The sequence below is a fragment of the Cavia porcellus genome, unplaced genomic scaffold, assembly GCF_034190915.1.
Source record: "Cavia porcellus strain 051 isolate PalLab524CR breed Dunkin Hartley unplaced genomic scaffold, mCavPor4.1 scaffold_4, whole genome shotgun sequence".
NCBI classification, from domain to species: domain Eukaryota; kingdom Metazoa; phylum Chordata; class Mammalia; order Rodentia; family Caviidae; genus Cavia; species Cavia porcellus.
Window position 1 is genome coordinate 105,877,164 of NW_026947487.1, and position 13,520 is coordinate 105,890,683.

The 13,520-nt window shown below is 46.1% G+C and overlaps 1 protein-coding gene across 7 annotated transcripts in view; it reads left to right on the forward strand.

The window, feature by feature from the left end:
- Window positions 1-13,520, forward strand: part of St3gal2 (ST3 beta-galactoside alpha-2,3-sialyltransferase 2) — a 65,040-nt gene that overhangs the window by 22,639 nt on the left and 28,881 nt on the right. Inside the window, exon 3 of one of the 7 annotated variants that reach the window (XM_063247647.1) lies at window positions 2,548-2,813. The exons of 5 other annotated variants lie outside the window; for them this stretch is intronic. The gene's annotated coding sequence lies outside the window, so the exon portion shown is untranslated. Of the gene's footprint in view, window positions 1-2,547; window positions 2,814-4,700; window positions 4,866-13,520 lie in introns of those variants that run through there. One more of the 7 variants, XM_063247648.1, reaches the window with a different exon arrangement.

The following is a 13,520-nucleotide window of genomic DNA, read 5'->3' on the forward strand; positions in this document are numbered from 1 at the left end:
GGTAGTTAAGATGAACTTGTAATGAAGTTCTGAAACAAGCAGGGAAAGCATGAAAAAGAAGAGACAAAACAAAAGAAGAATTTACCCTAGAAGTAAAAAATAACAGAGTAATTGGAAGATGTCCTTAGTATGAACAGGTTTTAGGACCTTCAAAGAGATAAAACAGTCCTTCAAAGAAAGAAAATTGGGCAAAAAATATATATATATGAATATAACAATGTTCCATATTAATAATTCTAGGAATGGTGGTGAGTGCTTGTAGTTCTAGCTCCTTGGAGACTGAAGTAAGGAAACTCAGAGTTCAAGGCCAGCCTGAGCTACATACACAGCACAGCGAGAACCTGTCTCAAAACAAATCTAAAAACGAAAACTAGCATCAGTAGACTTGGAAGCAGTAGGTAAACCTTAGCCTAGTTGGGAGATATCACTGAGGGATTCAGCTGGGATGCAGCACACGTGGTGGACAGATGGAGAGCTTTAGCGTGTCTAATAGGAATCCCGGATATGAATAAAGGAGATGACAGTACTTGAAGGAAGAATGGGTAAGAATTCTAGATTTGAAGCAGGACGTGGTGGCGCACACATGTATTCCCAGTACTCCGGAGACTGAGGCAAGAGGCTCACTACAAGTTTGAGGCCAACCTGGGCTACAAAGTGAGTTCAAGGCCAGCCTGAACTATGTAATGAAACTCTGTCTCAAAAATAATAAGGTTGGGACTGGGGATTTAGCTCAGTGGCATAAGTGCCTGCCTTGCAAGCAGGCGGTTGTGAGTTTGATCCCTGGTACCGATAAAGAAAAAAATAGTAAGGTTTGAAGTCTTTCCGGCTGTGGTGGTGCATGCCTGTAATCCCAGCACTCAAGGAGGCTGAGGCAGGATTGCTACAAATTCGAGGCCAGCCTGGGCTACATAGAGTGTTCAGGGACTACCTAAACTACAAAGCGAGACTCTGTGTCAACAGAAAATAAACAAAAGGCTGGATTTGAAGACATAATGTGAAAATCAAACAATGTCTCATTAGACGAAATACAATGAAACTGTAAAGAGGATGATAACTTGCAGAGGACAGTGCGGAGGTAGCTCGTTGGAACAGTACTTGGTTAGTACTTTGGAGGCCGTAGGTTCAATCCCCAGCTCTCTACTAAAGGAAAAAAGAATTCAGAGGATTGGCAATGAGTCTTTCAGATGGTCTCTCATCAACATTTGATGCCAGAAGATAGCAGAGGTAGGTCTTGGGGCCATGTGTGGTGGCTCACACATATGTCCCACACTTGGGAGGCTGAGGTGGAAAGACTTATAAATTCAAAGCCAGCCTGGGCTACATAGTCAGTTCAAGGCTAGTCTGAAGTATCTAGTGAGACCCTGTCTCCAGGAAACAAACAAACAAGCAAACACAGAAGCATGTTTTCACTCAAGAGAGTGACACACCAAGCTGAGCGGTGATGAACCCTCTACTCTCAATTCCTTGGGAGGCTGAGGCAGGAGGACTGCTTAGCCTAGGAGTCCGAGGCCAGCCTTTGTGCTATAGCAAGACCGGTCTCCCTGTCTGTCTGTCCTTTTCTCTATGGGTCTCTGTGTCACTAGGATTGAACCCGAAGCCTTGTACTTGACACAGCACCTGTAGTAGGTAGTTTAAAATGAGCAGTGCCCCGCCTCTTTTATTTATTTATTTGTTTGTTTTTTGTGACAGGGTCTCACTATATAGTTCTAGCTGACTTTAAGCTCACTTATGTAGCCCAGGCTGGCCTTGAACTCATGGCAGTTCCCCTGCTTCCCAGCGCTGGGATTCCGGGCATGCTCCACCACACCCAGTTATAAATTTTATTTTGAGAGGATTCACTACATTGCCTGGGCTAGCAATAGTCCTCCTCATCCTCCTGAGTACCTGGGATCGCAGCCATGTGCCTGGCACTCTCAGGAGTCCCTGCTGAGGAACAGGAAGGGAGAGGACAGGAGGTGAGGAGAAGAGCAGGAGGAAGAAAAGACATGGACACATCATGTTGGTAAATTTATTGACGGTGTATCAGGATGCTTTCAGCTACAAATAACAATAATCCAGTGATTTAAACTCAAGCCTGTTGAGTCTGTGAGTGTTTCTCTGTGGTAGGGAGCCTGCTTAGTAAAGATGAAGCCTTGGATTCACCCCCTCTCCCCCATTAGATTAGCTGATAACCCAGAAGGATGGAGGTAGGGAGTCCTGGAGTTGGGGCAGTCGTGCAGTATCACCATGAACGACCCTGGCGCTATCTTCTCTGCCATTTACAGGTATAAGATGTTACTCTTTATGGTTGCAAGATGACTGCTATAGTTCCAGACATTGCATCACCACCCTTTAACATCTCAAGCAGGAAGGCAGGGTGGTGCCGAGAGTAATGAAGCTTTCTCCTTATGTATCTTTTTTTGGGAGGAAGGGGAGAATTTTTCCAAGACAGCCCTAAGATAGCTGCTTAAGTCTCCTTGGCCTAAGTAGTTCTGTCCTTAGGCCAATTCCTGCTGAAAAGGAAAGGCTGGCTGTGATTGGCTTTGACAATGTTGCCTCATCTCCTAGGACTGGATCCTAAGCTGCCTGAGCAAGCCTGGAGTCTTGGCAGGAAAAGGAGGGCAAGTGAGCAACCAACAGTGTCAGCCGCAGATGGCAGGACGCAAGGCAGAAACCCAGCGTTGACTGGGCTTTTGGTTTTTAAAAGGAAAACTAGAACTGTTAGCCTCATCATCAAGGAAGAGTAAAGGCGAGGATTCCATTGTTAAGTCACACCGTGTCTCTGCCTTGTTGAGGAGAACGGCACTGCTGGAAGATGAGACTTCGTGGGGAAGGTGTGTATGTGCTGGAAATTGATGATGATCACCACGGGGTGTGGGGCAAGAGGAGCGTGAGTTCCAGGCCAGCCTGGGCTACTGAGCGAGGCCCTGTCTCCAAAAACAGAAAACGAAGGAATGAGTAAATAAGAGAAATAACTCTTCCTTCCTTTGAACTCAGGGGCTCCACACTGAGCTGTATTTTCAGCCTATTTATTTGTTTGTTTAGGTGTTTTTTTTTTTTTGGTACTGTGGGATTAAACTCATGACCTCACGCACCTGGCAGGTGCTAATGCCACTGAGCTAAACCTCCAGGCCTTGTTTAGGTCTTTTGAAACAGGGTCTCGCTATGTATTCCAGGCTGGTGTTGAACTCATGTAGCCAAGCCTGGCCTTGAACTCTCAGCAGTTATCCTGCCTTAGCCTCCCAAATGCTGGGATTGCAGGAAAAATTCTCCCCCTTCCTCCCAAAAAAAGGATTACCAGGCCCAGCAAGAAATAGCATTTCTAAATGGGGAGGAAAAAAGTGGTGTAGAGGAGCATAATGTATCAATGCACTGAAAGGAAAAACAGTAGAGAAAATGCAGATGGTAACAGATGCAAGTACCTACCTGTACTTGGTTATGCTCATGTATTTTTTAAAACCACCAGACCATCAGATTAGACAAAAGTAAACAAGAAGTGGCCTGGCTCAACCGAAACCACACTACCCTTCTCTCTGTCTGTCTGTCTGTCTCTCTCTCTGTCTCTGTCTCTGTCTCTGTCTCTCTCTCTCTCTGTCTGTCTGTCTCTGTCTGTCTGTCTCTGTCTCTGTCTCTCTTTGTCTGTCTCTCTCTGTCTCTGTCTGTCTCTATCTCTCTGTTTCTGTCTCTCTGTCTGTCTGTCTGTCTCTCTCTGTTTCTGTCTCTCTCTGTCTCTCTGTCTCTGTCTCTCTCTCTGTCTCGGTTTCTCTTTTCTTTTTTTGTAGCTTGAGGTCTTCTGTTGTAGTCCAGGCTGGCCTTGAATTCACTGTGTATTTGGGGGGCTTTTTATTTATTTTTGTTTTTTGTGACAGTGTCTCATATGCAGCTCACCACGTAGTCTAGGCTGGCCTCAAACTCACAGCAGCCCTCCTGCCTCTGCCTTCCACGTGCTGGGATTACAGACTTGCACCTGGGGCCATCGATACATCTCTGACCACTGTATTCCTTGCCCCATTTTTCCCCTCCCCAACCCTTTCTGCCTGGCCTATCTGCCTCGCTTTGAGATAACTTTGTTCTTCAACGGTCTAGAATCTTGACTTTACTTTCTGCCTATACCCGCCCCCTCCAGCAAACGGGTTCTTTCCTGGGGGAGCAGGGCAGACTCTTTAGGGATCTAAAGGGACCTCCTATCCTGGCTCCTCCCCTTTCTCCCCCTCAGGACCTGCGTTCCTCTGTCAGAGGCTCCCTGCCCCAGGGCTATGGACCTGCTAGAGGCTGTGACTTCAGGGTGCAGTACTAGAAAAGACTGATGGTTTATTTTTTATATATATATGTTTTTTTTGTCTTTCTTGAGACAAAGTTTCACTGTATGGTTCAGATGGGCCTTGAACTCACTTTGTAGCCAGGCTGGCCTTGAATTCACAGCAATCCTCCTGCTTCAGCAGCCCGAAGTGCTGGGATTACAGGCGTGTACCACTGCACCTGGCTTGATGATTTATTTCTTAACTGAAGGTTAGTTAGCTAGAGTCCCTGTTCTTGGTTTGAAGAGATGACTTAGCTCTGACTTTCTGACTTGGCTGTGAGCTCCAGGCAGCATCTGAGGTACCACAGCTGAGTTCATACTGGAATCAAGTTGAGGCCAGGTGTCCAGCTGGACGTCAGAGGCTGCCCAGAGGTTGTGCAAGGGAGCGGAAGCACCTGAGTCACTTGCTGAGTTGGGAGGGGTCTGGGCCAGGGCCAGGGCCAGGGCCAGGATGTTGCAATGTGATGACTTGAGTTAACCAAGCACACAGAAGTGAGGCAACGCTTCTCAGGCGTATCATGGACACGACTTGACTCGCTGAGTTTCAACTGTGTGACAGAGACAGGCACCAGGTCTCTTCCTCCAGGTAATGTCTAGCCCGGTGGGACACACTTATTATAGGTGGGTCACACCTATAGTCCTCATACAGGGAAATTGAACTCCTGACCTGCTGGGTTCCTACTCTCACTTCAGGCAATGAAATCTAGAACCAAAGAGGAAGTTAGGAGTTTTACTGAAAATAAGCATAGCTCCTGGATTTCCAGGTGGGGATCCTGAGTGAGTGGCCACTCAGGACTAGTTTATACGGCAGAGTCCCACCGTGAGTACAGTGTGGCCGATCACAATCCACTACAGGATTACAAGTATAGCCACTTAGGTAATATTGCTGCAGTAGGAAGATGAGTCATGTAGCAAGGGTGCAGGAAAGAACCGAGGCATTTTTGGGGAGGCATGGGTCAGGCTGTTCTGGTTACCCACTTGGACATCTGATGCCTAGCTGGACTTACTGGCCCAGCTCGGGCTAATTATAGTATAATCTCAAATTATTGTTTTTCCCTTAGGGAGGGATGAGGGCCAGGCCACTGGATCTCCATCTTGAGGCCTGGCTGTCTTCAGATGCTCCCCCAGCTAGCCACAGTGCTGATGTCTTTCTTGTTTTGTGCTGACTTCCTTGAGGGCACAGTCTCGGACTCTATATGAATTTCTGTCTAATTTAGCTGTTTGTAATAATCCCAGCCCTGAAAGAGGCTGAGGCAGGAGGATTACAGGCTTAAATAATCTCCCCTGGGGAGTTTAGTGACTGTCTCAAAAAAATAAGGGCTGAGATGGAGCTCAGTGGTAGAGTGCTCCTGGGTTTCATCCTTAGCACCCCCAATAAATAATAACAGTAACAGTAATAATAATGACAGATTTCCCAGGGCACCTTCACCAGGGATGGCAGTCGCCTCACCTAGGAAGCAGGGAGTTTACTGGGGTGCTAGGGCGGGCAGGGATGGGGGAGCGGGGAGGCTTCGGGTGGCTGGGGAAAGCCTGTTTGGAAAGCACTGATCTTGGAGTCTTCCGCCTGGCTGACCTTGTTCAGCTGGCCTGGGACTCCTGAGAATACTAAATGAGAGGCTATCCCTGGAAATGCCCGCATGCTCAGAAAGCATCGCGCCCGTTGAGTAATACTCTGTGGTTTGCTGCCTTTGGAGTGAAGCTCGGAATGTTCCCTGGCTGCGTGTAAGTGGCTCGGTCAGTCTAGGCCTCAGCTTTGGTCCCCTCTCCAGCCCTCCCTGGAGACAGTCCCCATCCTCTGTCCTCAAGGCCTTGTTCTGACATTTCTTTTCTCTGCTTGCCAAGAAGGTTGTGTTCAGCTGTGCTCCTCTGAGGCCGTGCCAGCATGTGCTTCATTAGGTTGATTTTGATGGCTGGCCCCCTGCTCCTGGGCTGATAGAGAATGGCTCTGGAGCTACCACAGCCTCCCCAGCATCCCCGCTATTCTGTGTTCCCCAGTCCTCTGCTCCTGTTTTTCCTTCCCTTTACCTGCGGGCGAGTGAAGGCCTCTTTGAGCTTCCCTTGTCCTTGCTCCCTGGGAGCCACCCAAGCATGAATCCTCCTGGTGGAAGGATGACAGCCCTGCCCCCGACCAGCTCCATCCTGGCTACCTCTTCCTCCTTCAGCCTCAGCAGTTTGAGATTGATCAGCATTTCGGGGGATGGTTATTGTTACTATGGTTTCCAAATTTGTCAAATTTGTGACCACAAACCTCTTAGGAGACCATAACGGCTTGGGTGAGGTGGTGCACATGTATAATCCCAGCACTCATGCTGAGGCTGGAGGATTGCCATGAGTTTGGAAACAGCCTGGACCACATAGTGACACCCTGTCTCAAAACAATGAAAACATAAAAAACCTTTAGCTTCGGGCTGAGAGTGTAGCTCAATAGTGTAATGCTTGCCTAGCATGCTTGGGTTTGATTCTTATTGTAAAAAACAAATAAAAAAACAAAATATATATGTATACACACACAATAGGGAAGAGGTTTTTCTTATGGGAGGCAGGCTGGTGAACTCTGGGCTCAAGTGATCAATCCTACCTCAATCTCCCAAGCAGCTAGAACTACAGGTGTATGCATTACCACTGTGGCCGACTTGGAAGGAATGAATATGTACAAACGTAGACCAGCAGGGCATGGTACACACCTGTAGCCCTGGGGAGGCTGAGGCAGGAGGATCAGAGGGGCTTTTTGTTTTTTTTGGTACTGGGAATCGAACTCACAACCTCACGCCTGTCAGGCACCACTTGTGCTGCTGAGCTATATCCCTGGCCTGGATCACAAGTTTAAAGCGAGCCTGGGCAATTTAGCAAGTTCCCATGACAATGGGTTATGAGCCCTGGGTGCGTTTCCCAATATGTGCACACAGGCACACACCACACACACACACACACACACACACACACACACACTACCATAGCATTACCTCTTATAGCTATTTCACATCCATCTCTCTAAAATCCCACCATCCTTGGTGTTCAGGCTCCTCACATCTGCTTTGCCTCTGGTTCCTAGATAACCCTTCCCCAGGCGTCCTCTTCATCCCGTCCCCTTTTGCTGCTCAAGGATTTTGCTCCTCAGCCTCCTCCTTACATCATAAATGTGTCCTTTGTGAATCCTCATGAGCATACACACGTTCTGCAATAGCTCCCAGTATAACCCTCATGCCACCATGTCACTTTCTTACATTCCTGTCCACCCTCCATTTCACTGCTGCAAAATGAACCTAGGGTGTTTCCTCTGAGCTATGTCCCCAGACCTTTAATTTTATTTATTTATTCATTTTTAATTTCGAGACATACTTGCTAAGTTGCTCAGATTCAAACTTGCAATCTTCTTGCCTCCCTTGGCTGAAATTATAGGCATGTGCTACTGCCCCTAGAACCTTTCTTCTTTTTTTTTAATGGCATTTTTTGTTAGGCTATAATTCACATTCTATACAGTACTTTTTTTTTTTTTTTGGTACTGATGATCGAACTCATAACCTTGTGCTTGCCAAGCAGGCACTTAGGCCTTTGAACTAAATCCCCAGCCCTCTCACATACTACACGGTTCACCCACTTGAAGTGTTCCTTTGTTTTAGTACGAGAGATTTAACCCAAGGAGCACTGAGCTATCCCCAGCCCTTTTTATTTTAAGACAGGGTCTTGATAAGTTGCCCAAGCTGAGCTTGAACTTTCAGTCCTCCTGCCTCAGATTCTTTTTTTTTTTTTTTTTGGTCTTTTTTCTTTTTTATCGGTACCGGGGATCGAACTCACGACTGCCTGCTTGTAAGGCAGGCCCTTATGCCGCTGAGCTAAATCCCCAGCCCCTGCCTCAGATTCTTGAGTAGCTAGGATTACAGCAGAGTGTCACCAAGCCCTGCTAATTTAGTGGTTTTTAATCTGTTCACATGGTTGTGCAACTGTCACAAATGTATTTCATCACCCAAAAAGAAACTACCCCAGCAGCAGCCATTCTCTGTTCTTCCCCAACTCCAGCCCCAGTAGCCAACAGTGTTCTTTGTATAGATTTGCCTAATCTGGATTTTTGTTGTTGTTTTGTTTAAGATTGTCTCTTTTGTGGCTTAGGCTGGCCTTGAACCCACAGCCATCCTCCTGCCTGAGTCTCCAAAGTACTGAGATTATAGGTGAGTGCCACTACACTTGGCATTCCCTCCCCCAAGGATCTTTTGCTATGAATTCAGGCTGGCATTGTACTCACTGGCCTGGGCTGGTCTTAGACTTGAGGTGACCCTCTACCCTCCAGCCTCAGCCTCCAGAGTCTTGAGGTTACAGGCATGCACCAGCATACCTGGCTGTTCTGGACATTTCATATAAATCATCCAGGATGATTGTTTTTTTCACTTACCACAATGTTTTCAAGGTTTATGCGTACATTTGAGGTGCATCAGAACTCTGTTCCTTTTTTTTATGGCTGAATAGTATTTTGTTGCATGGATATATTCGGTTTATTAATTTATCAGTTGATGGAACTCTGCACTGTTTCCTCTCTAGAGAGATTATGAATAAGACTGGTATAAATCATTTGTGTACACATGTGTGACAGAGAGAGACAGGTGATAAAATCTAGGGACCCTCTATCACCGAACTACATTCCTTGCTTTTTAAATTTTGTGACAGGGTCTTGCTGAGTTGCCTAGGCTTACCTCATATTTACTACTGTCCTGCTTCAGCCTTTCATGTAGCCAATATTATAGATGATTTCACCATGCCCAGCATGTATAAGTTTTTATGTGGATGTATGTTTTCATTTCTTGTGGTTATGTAGCTAGGAGTGGAATTTCTGATTCATAAGATAATTCTGTGTTTAACTGTTTGAGGAACCCCCAGACTGTTTCAACATTTCTACCAGCAATGTATGATGGTGATAGTTTCTTATTTATTGTAGCCACCCTAGTAGATAGGAAGTAGTAATTTGATTGTGTTTTTCTGGTTTGGGGGATCAAATTCAGGGCCTTTGCACAGAGCTGCATTTGCAGCCCCTCCCCCCCCCCCCCCCGCCCATCCTTTATTTTGAGGCAGGGTTTCACTGAGTTATCCAGACTGGATTTACACTTTCGCTTCTCCTGCCTCAGTCTCCCAGAATGCTGGGGTGACACAGAAGCCACTGTCGTCCAGCCTGTGTGCAGTTTTGATTTGCACTTTTCTGAGGAAATGAGCATCTCTTCCTGTGGGTGTTGGCATCAGGCCACACCCTGGGTGACCCTTCCTCTCAGTTAGCCCCTCCCTAGATAATTTCTTTAGTTCTAGAGCTTTAAAAATGAACTGTGTGGGCTGGGGATTTACCTCAGTGGCATAAGCACCTACCTTGCAAGCAAGTGGTCATGAGTTCAATCCCCAGTGCCGATTAAAAAAAAAAAATGAACTGTGCTCTGGTGACTCTCAGATGTATTCCTCCGCCTCTGACCACATCCAGGAGTTTAAGATGTGCGACCGACTGCCTGTTGTCATTTGCACGTGGGAGTCTAAAAGGCATCCTGAATTTAACCTGTCACCAACAGAAATCTTAGCCCCCCCCCCCAAATCCATAAATGTCCTCTCTTTTCTGTATCGACATCCACCAGCTTGCTTGAACCACAGCCTCCATGTCTGTCCGATTCCTGTCTCTCCTGTCATCCGCATTCCCTGCCTCCCGCAGCATTCCTGTCGGCTCTGATGCTCAGCCGGCATAGTTCCTTAGTAAAATGCTTTAAGGCCAAGGAGCTCATACCTATAATCCCAGCTTTTTGGGAGACTGAGACAAGAAGATTGCAAGTTTGAGGCCAGCCCGGGCTACAAAGTAAGACAGTGTCAAATAAAAACAAAAGAAACAAACATATTTTAACAACAAAAAAAGGGGGAAGGGGCAGTCAAGGATATAGCTCAGCAGCACAGGTGCCTGCCTGGCAAGCACAAGGTTGTGAGTTTGATGCTTGGTACCAAAAGAAAAAAAAGCTTTTAAGAAGCCAAAGCCTGATGGTAGGACATGTGCTTAGCTTAGCGTAGGTGAGGTCCTCAGTCTGATGCCTAGTACTCCTCCTTCCAGATTCAGATTTTGTTATGAAATGCACATTTAAAATTGTGTCTGTGTGTGTGTGTGTGTGCGCGTGCGCGCGCGGCGCCCGTTTCCTTTGCAGTACTAGGCCTTCAATCCAGGACCTGCACAATGAGAACTGTATCCCCAGTGCTGTTCTGTTTTTTTGTTTGTGTTTTATTTATTTATTGTTTGTGTTTTGAAACAGGGTCTCACTATGTAATTCAGGCTCATCTTGAACTGACTGTAACCTAGGCTGGCCTTGAACTCAAAGTGATCTTCGGGCCTCAGCCTACAGAGTGCTGGGATTACAGGCATCTGCCACCATGGCTGGCTATTTTTAAATTCTGAGACAGGATCTTGGGTCTTGCGTAGTTGCCCAGGGTGGGTTTGAATTTGCCATTGTTTTGCCTCTGCCTCCCCAGGTACTGGGATTATAGGCACATCTAGTTTATATGTGTACTCTTTAAAGAGAGAACATAAAAATTACTCTTGAATCTCCCACCAGGATGAAGAAGCAATATATTACCTATGTTCCCAAAGCCTCTGCTTGATTTTATTTACCTTCCTTTCCCTTCCAGAGAAAGCTCCTGAATTCTGAGTAGTCCCCAGACCTCCCATATTGTTTTATCTACACATAGAGCATAAACAATGTCTTCCTTATCTTGGCATATTTTAAACTTTTCACAGATTCATGCTGTGGGCAGTCACTCATGATGTAAATTTTTGCTCCACATATTTTTTTTTGGTCATATTTATCCCTTTTGATGTCTGAAACTGGAGTTCATTTTTAGCACTTGTCTTAAATGTACCACAATTTATCCATTCTGTTTTGATGGACATTTGGGTTGTCTGCAGTTCTTAAGTATTACACGGTGCGGCTGAGAACTTTCTTACACGTATCGCCTGTTGCACATATATACCTGGTAGTGGAAAGACCACAAAATGCACACCCACCAGAACGCCTACCATCAAAAGATTGAAAGCGTCAGGGTTGTGAAACAAATGAAACTGTCATCCGTTACTGATAGGAATGTAAAACACTACAGTCACGTTGGCAAATCATCTGATCATTTCTAGCCAAACTAAACACATACCTAGCCTAGGACCCCAGTGATTCCACTCCCAGATGTTTACCCATGACAGATGAGAGTGTGTGTCCACAAAAAGACTAGTACAAGAAATTCACGGCAAAAGAGAGAGACAGAGAGCCAGTAAAATTAGTGGAAAATTTTAAAAAACAAAAAAATTCATGGCAATTTTAGTACTAACAATCAAAAACTAGTTACTACTCAGTGTCCAGGTGTCCAGACATGGAAAAGGACACATCATTAGTGCAGCAGCGTGCACAAGTCTCTAGCACATTATGGTGAGCAGAAGGGGCTGGGTACACATGGGAACAGCACACATGTCCCAGGAAGCTCAGGAGCAGGGACAGCTCACCTCTGGTGCCACAAGGCCGAAAAGTAGGGGGACAGTTAAGCCAGGAGCAAAGGGAACTCCTGGAATGGCGGATGAGTCCTGTGTTCTAAAGTGCAGGGTCACATCGATGGTCACAGGTCAGACTTTGTATTGAAAGAGCTCTGCATTTTATCATATATGGATTAAACTACAAAAGAGAGGACCCTTTAATCCCAGCTATTTGGGAGGCCGAGGTAGGAGGACTACAAATTTGAGGCCGACTTGGGCCATTTATTTATTTCTTGCTTTCATTTTTATTTTATTTTTTGAGACAAAGTCTCGCTATGGATTTCAGGCAGACCTTGAATTTGCAGTAATCTTCCTGCCTCATATAGACGTTTGCAAGATCCTGTCTCACAGTGAATATTAAGAAGGCTGGGGATGTAGCTCAGTGGTAGAGCTCACTGGGTTCAAGCCCCAGTACCACAAAAAAAGGAGGGAATTGTCCCAAGGGGGGGACTAGTCACATGAGTGAGTTTTGGCGAAAGGTGCATGCGGTCCTGTTGTTGGGGTTCAGTTTAAGCTTCAGATCTGTTCGGTATGATGAGCAAACAGAACTCACTAACTTTGTAATTCAGTAACCCTCCACACTTTTGGGTGAGAAACGGTTTCTTCCCACCATCCCCACCGCTGAGAAGGGGAAGCAGTTTCCAGGATGAAGAGCCTGGAAAGTCATGAAATAAACTCAAAATTGAGGAACTTTCTGGTCTCCTATTCTTTGTAGACACCGTATTTTCTGTGAGGAAGGTGGTTTTTAATGTTTTTTGTTGTTGGTATTGAGAATTGAACTAAGGACTTTGTGCTGGCCAGGCAGGCACTTATCTGCTGAGCTATATCCCTGGTTTTAATCTGTTTTAAAACAAAGCATAGGGTCAGGCTTTTAGCTCAGTGGCACAAGGGTACCCTTGGCATGTACGAGGTTGGGAGTTCCATTCCTAGTATGTGTATGCACGCACATGCACCCACACACACAACACACACACACACACACACACACACACACACACACACAAAAGCATAAACTGGGCATGTTGGCACACTCCTGTAATCCCAACCCTAGGGAGCCTGAGGCAGGAGGATTATTTCAAATTCAAGACCAGCCTGGGTTACAGAGGAAGCCCAAGGCCTGCCCAGACTGCATAGAGAGACCTTGTCTCAAAAAGACAAAAAAGCTGAGCATGGTGGTGCATACCTGTAATGCCAGCAATCAGGAGGCTGAGGCAGGAGGATTGTCGAGAATTTGAGACAGCCTGGGCTATAAAATGAGCTCAAGGTCAGCCTGAACTGCACAGTGACACCCTGTCTCAAAAACAAGCAAAACAAAAAAAAAGAAGATAAAATCCTCAAAAAATAAAACACACATACCCCATGGGGATATATTCATGTCCATTTTAAGTGATCTTCCAAAGCATTATACCAGTTTCCAGTGCCACCCATGAGTCTTACTGGTGTGTGTGTTTTATGCTGGGGATTGAATCCAAGGCCTTTGCATGAGCTACTTAATTCCCCAGACTGTGTTCAAACTTAGAGTCCCCTGCCTCAGCCTCCCAGTGTGCTGGGATTATAAGCATGTAGCACCACGTTCAGCTCCTCACTCTTTTTTTGGAGACAGGGTCTTGCTGTGTAGTGTAGGCTGGCCTTGGATTTGTGGCAATCCTGCCTCAGCCTCCTGAGTGCTGGGATCACAGCCATTTGCCACCATGCCCAGCTCCTCACTGATTGTTCTCT